The following is a 14,942-nucleotide window of genomic DNA, read 5'->3' as shown; positions in this document are numbered from 1 at the left end:
ACTGTCAACATCCTTCACAAGGCAGCCCCCACCCAGGCATGGAGCTGCCACCCCCACCCTGCTTCTTATCACCTCTCCACGTAAAGCATCTCCCTCAAACTCTATCATCCCTGAATCTGGCAATCACCACTACTCCCACATGAATGCTCACCAAGGGCTGACAGCACACAACATGAAAGAGCAACAGGTTAGACACATCCCCGGATATCTTCACTGCAAATTTGTCATCATAGCTATGGCCACTTCTAGCCTGATCCATGAACAGGGTAAGAGACAACAGCTTTAAACTAAAAGAGGTGAGATTGAGATTAGACATTAGAAAGATATTCTTTACTATAAGGATCAGAACAGGCCGTCCAAAAAGGGTGTAGATGCCCCACCCCTGTAAGGACAGGTTAGATGAGGTTTTGGGCAACAGGTCTAGTGGGAAGTAGTGGGCTAGACTCTGCCCATAGAAGAGCAGGATGGAATCAGACGGTAGTTAAGGTCTCTTCCAACTCAAATCATTTTGTGAATGTGGCCAAATAGCTGGGACTACTTCACCAAACCCTACTGTTTTCCCTTCCCACTAATGATTGTCCTCTGCTTGCTTTCTTCATCTGTTTTTAAGCCACATAATTTGCAGACAGTAGAAATTAAAAAATCGTCCAAAACGAAATAAACTAACTGAAAAATAAACTCAGCACAGTGACTAATGTAGTAAAAAAAATAGTCACTGGCTCTCAATATTTCCACAGAGTGGCCCTAGTGGCATACATTAAAGAAATGCAAATTCAAAAAAGAGAATCAAATATTCTTGCAAATAAGTTTATTTTCAGAAAATTAATGCAAACAGTTTTCAGAAAAAAAAAAGTCTCTAACCATTTCTACTTTACATTTTGAATAGGGAAAAATGAGTAAACACAGCTGTCTGTCTATAGGGAGAAATAAGGAAAGAGTCTGAACCGTAAATTGTCCAAATTCAGAACAGAACCTTCAACTGGGCTTGTAATCGATTTCAGCTATTTAGAGCAGCAGATATAAAAGATACTTCTTTCCCACAATAAATTTTTGGTGTTTCTGATCTATATTGGCATGATGATCTTTAAGCGTAAGTGCTTTCTGACAGTGCCTGATATGACAACACTTATTCCAGGGTTTTGCCCTCATTCTGCTTACATGAGAAAGAAAAATGACAAGTGCATATTGTAACATGAATCCCAACAATTCAGCCAAGCAAAGTTCATGCAGCAATGCCCCTGCTGAGGAAAGTTACTCTGTGTCACCCTCTGGGGAGAGAGTGCAGGGCCAGACGTGCTCCTGTTGACTTCAAGTGGAAAAGCTCCAGCTGTCCCCAGCATATTTGAGCAGTCAGACCTAGGAAAACGTTCAATACAAATAACCTCAGTCACCCCAAGTCCAACTTCAATTTGGTATTGACTAAGGCTAACAAGAAGAAACCATCAATTTACTTTCCATCTTCTTGAGCCTTGACTTGGAAGGCTTTTGCTAGGTTTTCAACAAGAACACATAACAATCAGCCCTGTACAATTAACGAGCTTATGGTGTTAATGCTGAAATTGCAGAAGCACCAGCATCAACAATTTTCCATATTGCTGACAGAAGATGGGGGTGAGATCTTCATCACTGTAGAAAGACATTTCCAGATGACTCACACCAATCTGATCAGCCTTGGGGTGAAACGGAAGCCATGGGTTGGACCAGTTCTTCACCTACGCATCAGTATAGAGTGCTGTTGGCAAACAAAGCCATGGGTACACACTGCCACACTGACTGAAGGGGCAGTGTGTACCTGAAGCTCAGTTGCTTTTCCAGTCACAGCCCAAAATGGTCTTCATCTTCCCAAAAAGGACCTTCACCTTTCCACTTCCATCAAATGAAGGAGACATGCTGGACAAGGAGACAACCAAATAAACAGCTACGTAACACTGTGAAGATGGAGAAAGGCAAGTTTGAAATGCACTACTTATTGGTGGTAAGTGGACAGTTGGACAAGGCAATCTTAAAGGTCTTTTCCAAACTTAATGATTATATGATTCTATGATCACGATTCTATGATCCCACCATTGCCTCACAGTTGGTGCTCACATTCAGCAGCATTATCAGCCCAAATCATTATGGAGGAAGCAATCAGTACAGATACAGTGAGAGCTCTGGGAGATGTTGTGGGGTGGATGGTTGGACTGGATGATCTTAGAGGTCTTTTCCAACCTTAATGATTCTGTAACTTTGTGAGAATGTAACACTGGAGTCACTATGGATCCCTGCAATGGATGGCAGTGCTATGGAAACCTTAGTCATGGGCTGAGCATAGTCAGCCTATAAGTCCTAGAGTGCTGATGAATGTTCAGAAATCCCCATGCATTCAGACTGGTCCTTAGCAGACCTACAGGAGAAAATAGGCAAAATCTATTGCAGTTCTGAGCTGTTACTAAAGGCTTCCATAAATACAGAAATGTACAGATAAGGATATTATCAGCAATTGTTGCAGGATTCCTGAGTGTTGCCATACCAAATGCCAAATCTGTCATTACAGAAAAATTTCCAGCTGCCTCACTTGAAAATGAATTGTTTCCTGCCACTAAGGCAAAGCTGTAGCCTGCCAAAAAAAAAAAAAAAAAAAAAAAAGCCAAATAAAATCTGCTGCCTCTCATTAGATCAAAGGTTGGCAGCAGAGATAAACCACCGCACAAACACACAGCAGAGCAATTGACTACAGAGTCATTTGTCACTTTTAATAATACTACAGTTGTAAAATGATGATAATGGAAATCAAGTTACCCTAATGGTAATAAAATATTTGTAAACTAAACTTGTTCATTTTGACTATAAAAGAGACACTGAAATAATTTAACTGCAGAGAATAAAATTGAAATGGGTCTGTAATTACATAGATTTTCAGCATCTTCTACTTTATGAAAAGAACTAATGGCTGATGACTCCCACATTTCCAGCACCTTATTCTGAAAACAAAAGATCAGAAATATGTACAAGATGTACAGAAAAGGGACCTGCAGCAACAATTCAGAAGTGATGCATACATTTCTTCCAATTTCTCTTTCTTATTAGTAGCATAGCAAGTGTCACATCTCATTAACAGAGTGAGCCTGCACGCAGGTTAAACTTCTCAGAGCCAAGAGAAGGGAGAGAAGTATTAATGAAGTCACTGGATTCCAAGATCCTCCTCATCACTGGCAAGTTAAATATCCCTGGAGGATTTCTGGTGACTCTGGTAAATCAGCATACAGGCAAAGCACATGTTGAAGTGGTCTCACATGGCTCACTTATCCCATCTGACGTTCCTTCACAAGTTTGGTGAGTTGAAGGTAATGACTGCAGGACGTTTAGCATCTTTCTTTAATGGCTCAGATTTCTTTGAATTCTGTTTTGACCCATTTTCTAATGATTTTCTTGGAACACTTCACATTAAACAAGTTCTAGAACTGTCAGCTGAAAAGCATGGCAATCCCAAAGGAAAAACTGCAGGGAGCTGAAAAGTGCCGTAGCCTGACTCATGCTTGGATTCTTCCTGCTGTTTAAGATTTCATTTTAATTTAAATTAGAGTCACATGAGCTTTTCTATAGTATCTAGATTCTAGGAAAGTCATATCTCTGAGACTATATTCCTCTGATTTCAGAATGAACCACTTCATTTTGTCCATTCCTTGTACCCAGTTTGGATTTAAATTGAGCCAAAACAATCAGAGCTGGTACTTCAGCTCAGGCACATTGCACCTTTCACACCCATGTGTGATGTGTTTTGAAACTGGATGACCTGGCCTTCTGTACATGAGATTTCTCACAATGTATTGCATTTCTATGAATTTGTCTGCAGGGAGTTGCTTGTCATGTATCAGAAACTCATAGAGAAAATCTAGACCGTGGGGAAAACAGCAAGAAGCCAGCCCATAAGGGGCTGCCAAAAATCTTGCCAGCAAGGTTTTTGTAGCTGCATTTTCAAACACTCATCCTATTTTTTATTTTAATTACTAAAAGCGCTGTGATTAGCACTATACTGTCAATGCTCCTGACATTGAGAAAGGAACCCAGAGGAGCAGATCCTGAGGACTCCAGGGGGCTCCATGATATCTGGTGGCCCAACATATTCTTTGAGGGAAAACTATAAACCAAACTACCAATTGCTGATGTTAGTACTGAGGGAGCCAACAAGATGGGTTTGTGCATGGCTGAGCCTGAATGCCGGGCTTTGTGGCTGCCAGCACTGGAGCAGGTTGCTGGAGCTGGGCCACATGATCGCTCTGCCTCTGTTCTCACTGAGCGTCCGGGGACAAGGATGCTCACAAGGCAGAAAGGAGTCTGCTTCAGAATGAATGGGTTTGTGGGCTTCAGGTGAATACAGTGGCTCCACACAAAATTTCATGACCTCAATAGCAAAAACCTCCTAAATGCATTGCCATCCACACCTCTCCATTCAGTGCTGACCTACCTTCTCTCTATCTCTACTTCAACTCTCCCCTTGTAAAGGGAAATTGTAACAACACAGTCCTCCCTTTTATCTCTGTTTGGGAATGGACTGTGCTATACATGCAGAGAGTAACTTGCACAAGCCAGAGTGAGCCAAGCAGGTCTCATTAGCTTGTACCTAATAACATACTTACAAAAACAAGCTCCAGCAGTGGAAGCTGCCTGCCCAATCTCAGAAAGCACGGAAAAGGTTTCAGGAAGCCTTGCCTGATTGGAACCACTCCAGGAGAAGCCAGCCCAAGTGTCAGTTTCCTAAATACTGAACTGGAATGAGAAACAACGGAGAGCAAAGCTCTGCTGTATCTCTGGCTTCTCTTGATGCCAGCTAAAGACCTGCCAGGCTTATTGCCTCTGGCTCCAGACTGCTGCCACAGACCATCCTGGGTGACGTCGCAGTTGTTCACACCGCTTTGGGGAACCTTCTTTGCTGTGGCAAGGCATGAGCCTAACAGAAACATCTGGGGTTCAGCCAGGGCCAGCTTAGATGTCTCTTGCTTCAGGGATAGACATACTCATGGAAGATGCACTTGGATGCCTCAGTGGTACACAGTGCTTGAAAACGCCCTACCCCACAAATACCCCACCATCAAGTTGCCAGCTGCAAGATGCAGGGCACAGGAAACAACCTTGTTATCTGATTCAGATAAAACATTATTTTTCCAATTACAACTGGCTGGTTGTATCCCCTCTTAAAATATTAACGTGCAGCAACAAAATGAAATGCAACCGTAGTTATCTGGGAGTTAGAGTGAGGGGGAAGGTGTTATTTATTCTTCCTATGAAATGAAGAAAATCATAATCTCTGGAGTGAAAACTGTAATATGCCATCTCAACCAACTCATAATCCAAATTCACCTCATTAAATGAAATCATTCAATTTTGTTTCATTTTTCATTCTAGCAAAAACAAAACAAAACAAAAAAACTAGCATGTTCTGGAATAAAATCTAAGTAAATTTTCATGATAATCACAGATGCATAATCCGTGCAATCAATCATATCCAAATCTAACACGCAATTAATCGCTCAAAACTACCAATGAAATTTCATACCTTGTTTCATTTCCGTGTGCAAAACCTGTTATTTATTCATGCCCTTGAAGATTCTAAGTGAAGTGGTAACATTAATTTGCCCCAAGTCACATCAGAGAAAATTTGGTCAGTAATATGCTAAACATCAATTTCAGCCTCTGACAAACAATACATGAACACAAGTCTCTGAGACTCATTAAAATCACCTGGGTGCCAACAGAAGTAGTCAGTTCTGACCACTCACTGTAACTCAAGGAACATGCTCTAGACTATGACTCTGACACAAGATAAAAAGAAATTGCTGTTGCTAGTTAAAGGAGAAGACAATACCTGGTTTTGTCATGGGACTGGCTGAAGTAATGAGGCTCTGATGGATAAATGTGGGCTACAGCTCAGTGCTTCTCAGTCTGCAGGTCTTCACAAGGCACAAAGTGCAGCCAGGGTCACCCTCTGTCAGTGGAACAAGACACAGTAATTTCAGAGGCACTGGCTCAGTTCAAAGTTTCTCAGTGCTGATGTTGGAAGTTCACTGAATGAGAACATGCCAGAGGAGCGTGTGGAATACGTCAACAAATAAAATATATGTGGTCCAAAACTAAAATATAGGCCACGAGATTAATTTTGAAGAATATATTTTTTTAAAAAAGATGTATATTCTTATATATATGTGTATGTAAAAATCAGAACTCTATAAACACACCTCAAGCCTGCTGCCAGTATCTTAGGATGAAGCACAGCTGTGACGTATGGTTTGTTTTCCTCTTTTAAAGAACTGAGAGCCTATATTCACTGTTTATCAGATTGCCTGTTTCCCATCCTTAAAATAACATACATGTAAAAGAGTAGACTGAATGAGTGCTTCACAGGGCTTTGTTTCCAGCTATAACCTAAATGAATTTAGCACATGAGTAGAATCATTTACTGCTTATTTAACTTTGCAAGTGCTTTGGAAGACGTCCCGGAACACTGATTTTGCTTTTCTCTGCTTGGTTGCTGCTTGGGCTGCCTTGAGCTGTTTGCATCTGCACAGTTACAAAAAGATGTGGTCTTCTGGGTTTGTGGCCATCAAACAGTACATGACCACAGGACAGACTTCTCAGATTGCAAAGCCTCTCCCCCAGCACAGCACAGCACTACCAACACTGAGTAAGGCATGCTCTGAGCTGTCGCAAAGCACTCAGGGCCTAGCAGTGCTGTGAGGTGCTGGAGCACTCCCATCACTACATTTAAATCATTGAGAATCATTACCTGACAAGCAGAGAGCTAACCTGGACTCAGAGATTTTGCATTTTCCTTCTCTGCAGTCTGGACGCTCAGACTTATCACACCTCTGCCTGTGGTGCCCCAGGGCTGCATGTGTTTAAATTACACTCCTTGTAACCATGGTGAAGTGTGTGGTTCCATTCCTTACGAATAAAGCCCTTCCTGAGCATCTTATAATGTGACTGCCCATGAGCAAAAACTTATTCATTGACCTCCTTTTCCTCCCTCTGCTCCCAGCTCTGATGCATCAGAGCCATGTGGGGGGAAAAAAAGCAACCAACCAAATTGCTGGCAGGACCATGAGGAGTGAAATTGCAGTTGGTGCTAAGAAGTCCATTCATGTAAAGCATGCACATATCCTTGGCTAACAGAGCTTTTATGAGTATTTTCACTCTCAAGAATCTAGATTTTCTGAACATGTTTATGTTCAATACCACAACTCTCAAGTTTAGAATTTGCTCTTGATTTATTATTTCTATTCACAGGTCAAATATTCAGCTGTAACAGCTCCACCACCAATCTCTTAGACACTCGTTCTTCCCTTTTAATTCTCCCTCATTTACCCAATTAGCATTCTGTTAATTGAATACTGAAAGTGCCTTCACTCTCTTCCAAAAAAACACATTTCTGCTTAACCTCTGATTTATACATGTACCTCTGCAGGCTGTTTCAATGAGATTAGAGTTTGCGCACCGTTTCTGTTCTTGGTTTGCAGACATTATTCTGGGGGGGAAGTGCTGCAATATAACACCAGCCTTGCTGCCTGCCATTTAGACTGGAGTTTTGCCTAGCGTGGTTTGACTGCTGAGATAATTAATAGTCTTTAGGAACCTTGATTCCCAGGCTGTGAACTTCAAAGGCAGCAGTAGTTTTATATTCCTTCAGTGAGCTAGCAGACAGTTATTAAAACATTACATGATTTGGAAGTGAGGAACTGACCAGGAGCCATTAATTTAAGCTGGCCGGAGGGTCTCCACCACATCTACCCTGATTCAAGCTCTGTATGAGGAAAGGATTGTACTATTTTTCTCATTTCCCCTCTGCAGGCTGTGCTTGCACCTCCTGCCCAGGCTGGGCAACACCAAGTTCTGTGCCTGTCTGAAGCACACAGTGCAGGATTTCAAGTCCCTTCCATACATCTCCAGCCCCGTAGGAAACACCTCAGTGTAGAAGTGCACACTCTCTACTCTCCTGCCTCTTAATTTTGGTGCTCTGTGCTTAAAGAAACAAATCAGTTGCTGTGTGGCAAAGTGAGACAAAGCAATTAGAGCAATTAGAGCATTTAGAGAGACAAAGCAATCTATAGCTTCAGACACATGGATAAGGATTTCTGCTCTGCTCTTGGGCCAAAATTTGTTGTATACAACTTCCCTTCCCTTGGGAGCTAGCTCTCAAATGAGCAAGACACATATCTGGCCCAGGTTCTGTTACAGTGTGACAGGTGAGGCTGTGCAGAGCCAGATTGCACAGCTTCCTCAGGAACTCCTGCTTGGTTAGTGAGTTCAGTGCTCACTGAATCATTAGCTACAACAGCCTGGTATTACTATTACCATAGTACCAACCATGAGTTGAAGGGTCTTCCACAGGTAAAATGGAAGAGTAAAGTGGCATGCTGTTTGTATCTAAACAAATAATGCTGAATCTGAAAGGTAGAAAGTATTACATCCTTTCTGCTAAACCAAAGACGTCATTTCACTCTTTCTGTCAAGACATGATCTGAGCCTGAGACTGGCATGAACCCTAGGGCACAACAAGTAAGAGTTATTCTTGGCATTTTATAGACCAGCTTTCCCATAAGCACAAAACAACTCAGAATTAAAGTCCTTATTTTCTCCTACATCCCGCTGCTCCTTCTTGGCTACAGGCTTGAGCATCACTATGATCTCACTATCTCAGAGCCTTGGTTTTTGATGAGTCTCTTCTTTGCAACAATCAAAGAAAGACCTCAAATGCTAACACACCCAGTATACATGTATAGAAATTGGAAAACATTATGCTCACTCGACTAACTCCTTTTCGAATCACTGTCACAGTCAAACTCAGGGTACAGATAAACTGAAAGCACAAAGTCTTGGGCAGACATATGGCTCAATGCAATTTGGACTCCTGGCAACAGCATTGGTCTGCTGAGCTCTGAGAAACGATGTCTGGGCTTCCTCCAGCCTACTTTTCTGAGGATTACTACTTGTAGAAAAGGGAAAAGCCCCTTTGGGGGGCATTTTTTACAAGAGAACGTGGTTAAGGAGGTAAGCGGTTAATAAATAAGCAAACTTATTCTAAGTTCACGCTGTGTAGAACTCTCCGTGTGCACATTTGATGAAACTTACTAAAGACTAGGAAAGGCTTCTTGTTGCATGAAGCTCTTAATGTAGGTAAAAATAAGACTTAACATAAAGCCATGTCTATAGAAATGCATTAGTCAACTCTTGCTCCCTTTTTCCTTAGCAAACACAAAGAATACTGCACTTGAAAAGTTTGCCAGGATCTGTTTTTCTGAGCTGTGCAGATTTGTACCCCAAACATGAGGATTTAGCTGAAATTAAACTTAGTCACTGCTTTTTTTTTTTTTTTTTTTAAGATTTTATCTGACAAAAGAAGAAAAATAGTACCCCATAAATCAGCTAACCAGGCATAAACAAAACAAAAACACAGACACTGTGCTTGATTCATAGCAAATACAACAGCTGAAGTTTAAACAAATGATTTTCAGTACAATTACAAGTAATGAAAGAAAGCACAAATATCACAATTTGTGAAGCATTCTGAAAAAGAGGAGAGGGAAAAAATAAAGAAAATAAAGCTAACTTCATTAAAAATAGTGCAGCCAGCCTGAGACTTACAGTGTAAGCATGCTGTCACCAAAGCAGCAGAATTTCTTTTTCTTGCAAGTTTCAAGAGACTCAATACTCAAGTTTAACTTACCATTTAACATATCCCACATAGATTTCTTCATCTGGAAAACAGCTTCTATTTATGTTGTCAGTGCACATGAAATAATCCAGAAGTTGCTTTACTCCAAAGAAAAGGAAAAAAAAAAAAGTATAAGGAAAACAAAAACAAAAAAAAAGAAAAGGAAAAGAAAAAAGGAAGAAAGGGAAGGGAAGGGAAGGGGAGGGAAGGGGAGGGGAGGGGAGGGGAGGGGAGGGGAGGGGAGGGGAGGGGAGGGGAGGGGAGGGGAGGGAAGGGAAGGGAAGGGAAGGGAAGGGAAGGGAAGGGAAGGGAAGGGAAGGGAAGGGAAGGGAAGGGAAGGGAAGGGAAGGGAAGGGAAGGGAAGGGAAGGGAAGGGAAGGGAAGGGAAGGGAAGGGAAGGGAAGGGAAGGGAAGGGAAGGGAAGGGAAGGGAAGGGAAGGGAAGGGAAGGGAAGGGAAGGGAAGGGAAGGGAAGGGAAGGGAAGGGAAGGGAAAGAGGGGAAAAAGGAAAAAAAAAAAAAAAAGGAAAAGAGGAAAAAAGGAAAATATGGGGGAAAAGAAAAAAAAAAAAGAAGAGGAGGAAAAAAACACTTCATCTATTTACAGTGAACCCAAAGGAAATATTTCTAATGTATCATTTATTGAAGCAAAATGAAATAAAAAAGTATATTATGCTTTTGGAAATCAATTTTCAGCTCTTTTCTCAGATGGATTCATCAAAGACATATGAAGGTGCTTCCGGGGAGTTATAGGACTTTTTGCTTTTATAATATTAAAAGTCAGTTTTCTGTTTGTTTGCTGTTGATTTAAAATAGTATTTAGGATTTTTGATGTACTATTTTAACTCTCTGGAGAAAGCATGGCCATTTTAATAATCTAAATATGACTAATGTTTATTTTGTCTCTCCTGATTTTTTTATTGTTCATAAGAATTCAATTAAAATGTGAAAATGTGCAAGAATATTTTCTCAGTCTTTATGGCACTAGATGTCATCTGTAATTCACAGGAAAAAAAAAAAAAAAAAAAGCTACACCTACTCCAAACACTAGTCTAGTAATGATTGGTCAGCATCAGAAGTTTCCATTGAAAGAACCATACAGTAAATCCCAGAACAAAAAGATCTCTCCTGATCTGTAAGGTTGGCTGAGGGCTCAGATCTTCTCCTTCTTGTTTGTTTCCAATATTCAAAGTTAAATCTGAGTTAAAAAGAGTGCCATTGCCTGCACCAACGCCCTTTTGACGTTCTGCTCAACTTCTAGAAGCAGTAATGCTGCCTGGCAATGATGCTCACACTGCAGCTGTATATGGAGTTTAAAGGGGCAGGTGGTGAACTGAACAGCTTTCCCATCTCACAGCACTCCCTTGTTCTTGAGTGGAATAATGATGATGATGATGATAATAATAATAATAATAAAAAATAGGAGCTGAAGGTTTCACTTCAAAAATGTACTAATTCGATATAAAGGTAATATGTAATATTGTTTCAGGTTAGAGTATTCTGAAAGAATGGTAAAATAATTAAGATTTCAGTACATGTCCTTTTTTTTTTTACCTAGCAGAAGAATCCAGATAGTTCAAGCTCTTTAAGAAAAGACATAGCAAAAGGTGACCAACAAAAGCTCAAGCAGAGGGTCAGTGGCATCAGAAAGCGTCACTGCTGTCAGCTGCTTGGTACTTGGAGGGAAGGTGTTCCATGCTACAGCAACCCCCACAGAAATCCATCCAGACTCATGCCTTAGCTCAAGTTTCTTTCACTGGTTTATGGACCCATGTCAGTCTGTGCATGGAAGGTACTGAAGCACACTTTCCATACCATCTACACAGCAATGTCAAACAAGCATCTTTTCACAGCAGGTGTTGAAGGTGCTGTTAGGTCCACTGATGCACCAGGAACAGATTTCATAGACAGTAGATGTAGTGTTGTCATACAGTGAAAAAGAGAGTTGGGGCACTGCAAGGACACAGCAGCGTATGTTCCAGAGTGTGCACATAGTGGGATGCACACAGCTCTTTGGAAGAGAGGCTGCAGGTCCCTACCCTGCCCTGCTCTGTAGTGAAAGCTACAATCCCTCAAATTTTGCTTTTCTTCATGAGGAAGCAGCATCAGGCAGCAGTGATTTAAAATGTATGTATAATAAGAACTGTGTTTTTTTGTTTTGTTTTTTTTTTTATTATTATTTTTTTCCCAAGTGGATCGGTGTATCTCTGGCTGGGGGGGAGGGGAGAAGTATATAGGCACACTCCAGTCTTGTATGGACTGCAAATTACATTTCCAGATTTAAAATGAAAAAATACAGCATGCAACTCCATTTTACGATGGCCACAGTTTTGCTCTGTATTCTTACATAATCCCAGATAAATGCAAGGCAACTTCACTTGTATTATTAAAGGCTGTATTTATCATGCTATAAGGCATATTCAGAAGCAAATTCCCGAACCACAAAATGGAAGCTTACCCCTGAATTGCTTTTACCTTACCAAGTTTCAGCAAATGCATTTGATGTGTCAAGGTACCTAGTGGCTAATTGGATGTTTACCAGCATAGTGTTTAGACAGTACCATTGGTTTTGCCCAGTTACAAGTTGCACATTTGTTTCACTGTTTTTTCACTGCTTGTATGACTGCTAAAACTGTATATTCAGGATAATGAGGTTTCTAGTGGTTTTGAAATGTTATTTAAATGCTGATTTCAGAAGTACTGTTCATAACCTGTTAGGTCTGCAAAGAAAGCACCATTTCCATAAGGTTTTTATCAGAGTAAATCTATGGAGCTTTGTTGAAGCACTGCATCCAGAACAAAAATTTACCACTCATTTGACCAGATACCCACAAACCACTGATCTATCTAAAAAGCAACCCACAGAGCAATAAATGGACAGGCACAGAAAAATAATCTCAGTGAAATGTGAACCCCAAGTCCCTTTAAGGTTCTTTCTGTTCTTTTTTTCTCTGTCCTCAACAGTGCCCAGGAAGTTTGAAGGAAATTTTCAACATCCATTTTGGTTTCAACTCAACTCAAAAGTATTTCTGCAAATGCAGTTTGCTCTTCAGCAAAGCTACTCCTGCATGGCTGGGAGAGGGCAGATGAACCTCGATTTTTCTTTTTATAAAAGCCCATTTCTCTTCTTGAGGTAGTCTTGAAAAACATCACTAAGAAGAATGGATAGGCATATCTGACAGAAATATTTTTCCTGTACTTTTTCTAAGAGTAGTCTGTGGACACTACAACCATCAACCACAGCTGAGCTTTGAATTTCTGCAATGAAAAGCCACTTACATTTCACCTTTCAGGAAGGTAATAAATCAATTTGCCCTGGCACTGGGCACCACTGAAAAGACCCTGTATCCATCCCCCTCACACCCTCCCTTTAGGTATTTGTACAAATTGATGAGATCTCCCTGAGATCATAAAAGACAAAATAATCTACCTTGGGGTAGTGTTGTCCAGATTCTACTGTTTAGCCTGCCAAATTAAAAATAAAGGGGAAGCTTAATCACAATTTTAGGTACCAAGATAGGCAACACAACATTATAAAGCACTTGTCAATTCATCAGACAAAAGCCTAATAAGACTAAAGGATTCAATTTGAAAGGGAATAGGAAAGAACTGAAGTGCAGTGCAATTATTTGCTTAAAACTGGCAGCAATTAGATACTGGAAAATCTACCAAGTGTTCTGGTTGATTCTCTGTAGCTGGCGATTAAATCAAGATTGGATTTTTCATCTTCTTTGAAGTCCTGTTCCAGTTCATATAAAAAGTCCTAGGGCCTGTGCCATGCAGTAAGTCAGACAAACGGATCACAACGGTCCCTTCTGGCTCTATCAACTATTCTTTTATATGAGATGACATTCACTGCTGTGATGATTAGTCAATTAACATTTGCAAAATACCAGAAAATTCCTGTGCTGAATGCCCTGAGTTAGTCTTTGCCTCAAGCTCAGAACAAAACTCTCAACACAAAATCACTCCCGGACCTGTCTCTAAAACAAGTCAAGAACAAGACAAAGCAGAATTTGGTAGCTTTAAATGACAGGTTTTTTTTGTTTTTTTTTTTTTTTATTCAGCCTATTTCACTTCTCTGCTAGCCAGCAGCAGTACACACATGCTAAAACATGGGTTGCTAGAACCTCTACTGCTGCACATCGAGAGTAGCAGCTATGTTTCATTATAAGAAACTGAAGCAGCTCCAAAGGAAAACTGTTAGGGGGTTCTTTATTTTAGCAAACTGCTCAGAGTTATCAGGTTTGCATTTACTCTGGAGAGGATTCCTTTAAAAAAATTATTTGAATATAGCTGAGAGCTGGAACAATTTGACTAGTGGAGGTCAAGATGTGTTTGGCTTCCAGAGACCATCTGCCAGATGTACCATGCAATAACAACTTTTCTGAAATAGACTTTATAATAGGCTTCTGAAAAGAAACATCCCCTTGAAAGCAAAGTGTTCTGATACATTTTACCAACGTGTGCCACAGAAGGACAGAGAGGCATTAGAAAAGAAAATATAGCATATGTTAATTGTCTGCAGTTCAATCACATTTCTGTTTAGTTAGTAAATGAATAACTTTGTGTAATGCTAGGCACAAGGGTATGTCTCTTTATACACAGTCCTTGAACTAAAACAATAAAGAAAGCATTGTGTTCTTCATCATTTTATTTCAATCCTTGTGAGAGTGAAAATAAGCTTTAGGAAAGTTCATGTCTTATTTTCAGACTTTGCTGCTATCAAGAGATTAAGGATTTGGGAGAATTGCCCCAAGGATGTTGCATTCATAGCACCTTCATGCTATTTACCAGTCAGGAGAGGGTGGAAGTCCAGCCCAGGACCAGAACCATAGCACTGGGGGAGGTCTGGATGACCTATGCCTGAGGATGGACACCTATTCATCAAGAATGTGTCACTTCCTAAGCTAAATGCTAAATAAGCAGCTTCAGAGAGTACAGGTTTATTTAAGAGGCATGCAGTATACATAATGTTCCCAAAGCCATGGGCAATCCCATGGATAAAGCCTATGTCTTTTTCACTTTAGAAAATCTTTGTAGGTTGATAAAAGCAGGTGAAATGCAAGCAATTCCACTTCTGCTTACAGTGCATCTCTGCTTACACTCACAGCTGACGATGCTATGTTTCCTTGGCTTCTCCGAATTGCAGCCTCTGGAGGTGTCACAAATCCACGAACATGCCTTTTTTTTGTTTAGTTTGGTGGATATCACCTATCACTAGCGGTTGTGGCAGCAGTATGAACAACTTCGAAA

The 14,942-nt window shown here is 40.6% G+C and overlaps 1 long non-coding RNA gene across 1 annotated transcript in view; it reads right to left on the bottom strand.

Moving 5' to 3' along the window:
- Window positions 1-6,875, bottom strand: part of LOC149919819 (uncharacterized) — a 44,360-nt gene extending 37,485 nt beyond the window's left edge. Inside the window, exons 1-2 of the long non-coding RNA XR_016463700.1 lie at window positions 6,784-6,875; window positions 5,846-5,965 (exon numbers count right to left, since the gene is read on the bottom strand). This is a non-coding gene — a long non-coding RNA (uncharacterized LOC149919819). The remainder of the gene's footprint in view (window positions 1-5,845; window positions 5,966-6,783) is intronic.
- Between the last annotated feature and the right edge of the window lie 8,067 nt (window positions 6,876-14,942).

Source organism: Phasianus colchicus, chromosome 1 (genome assembly GCF_987193195.1).
Source record: "Phasianus colchicus chromosome 1, bPhaCol1.hap1.1, whole genome shotgun sequence".
Taxonomy (NCBI): Eukaryota; Metazoa; Chordata; class Aves; order Galliformes; family Phasianidae; genus Phasianus; species Phasianus colchicus.
This window is presented reverse-complemented; position numbering and strand designations above follow the sequence as displayed.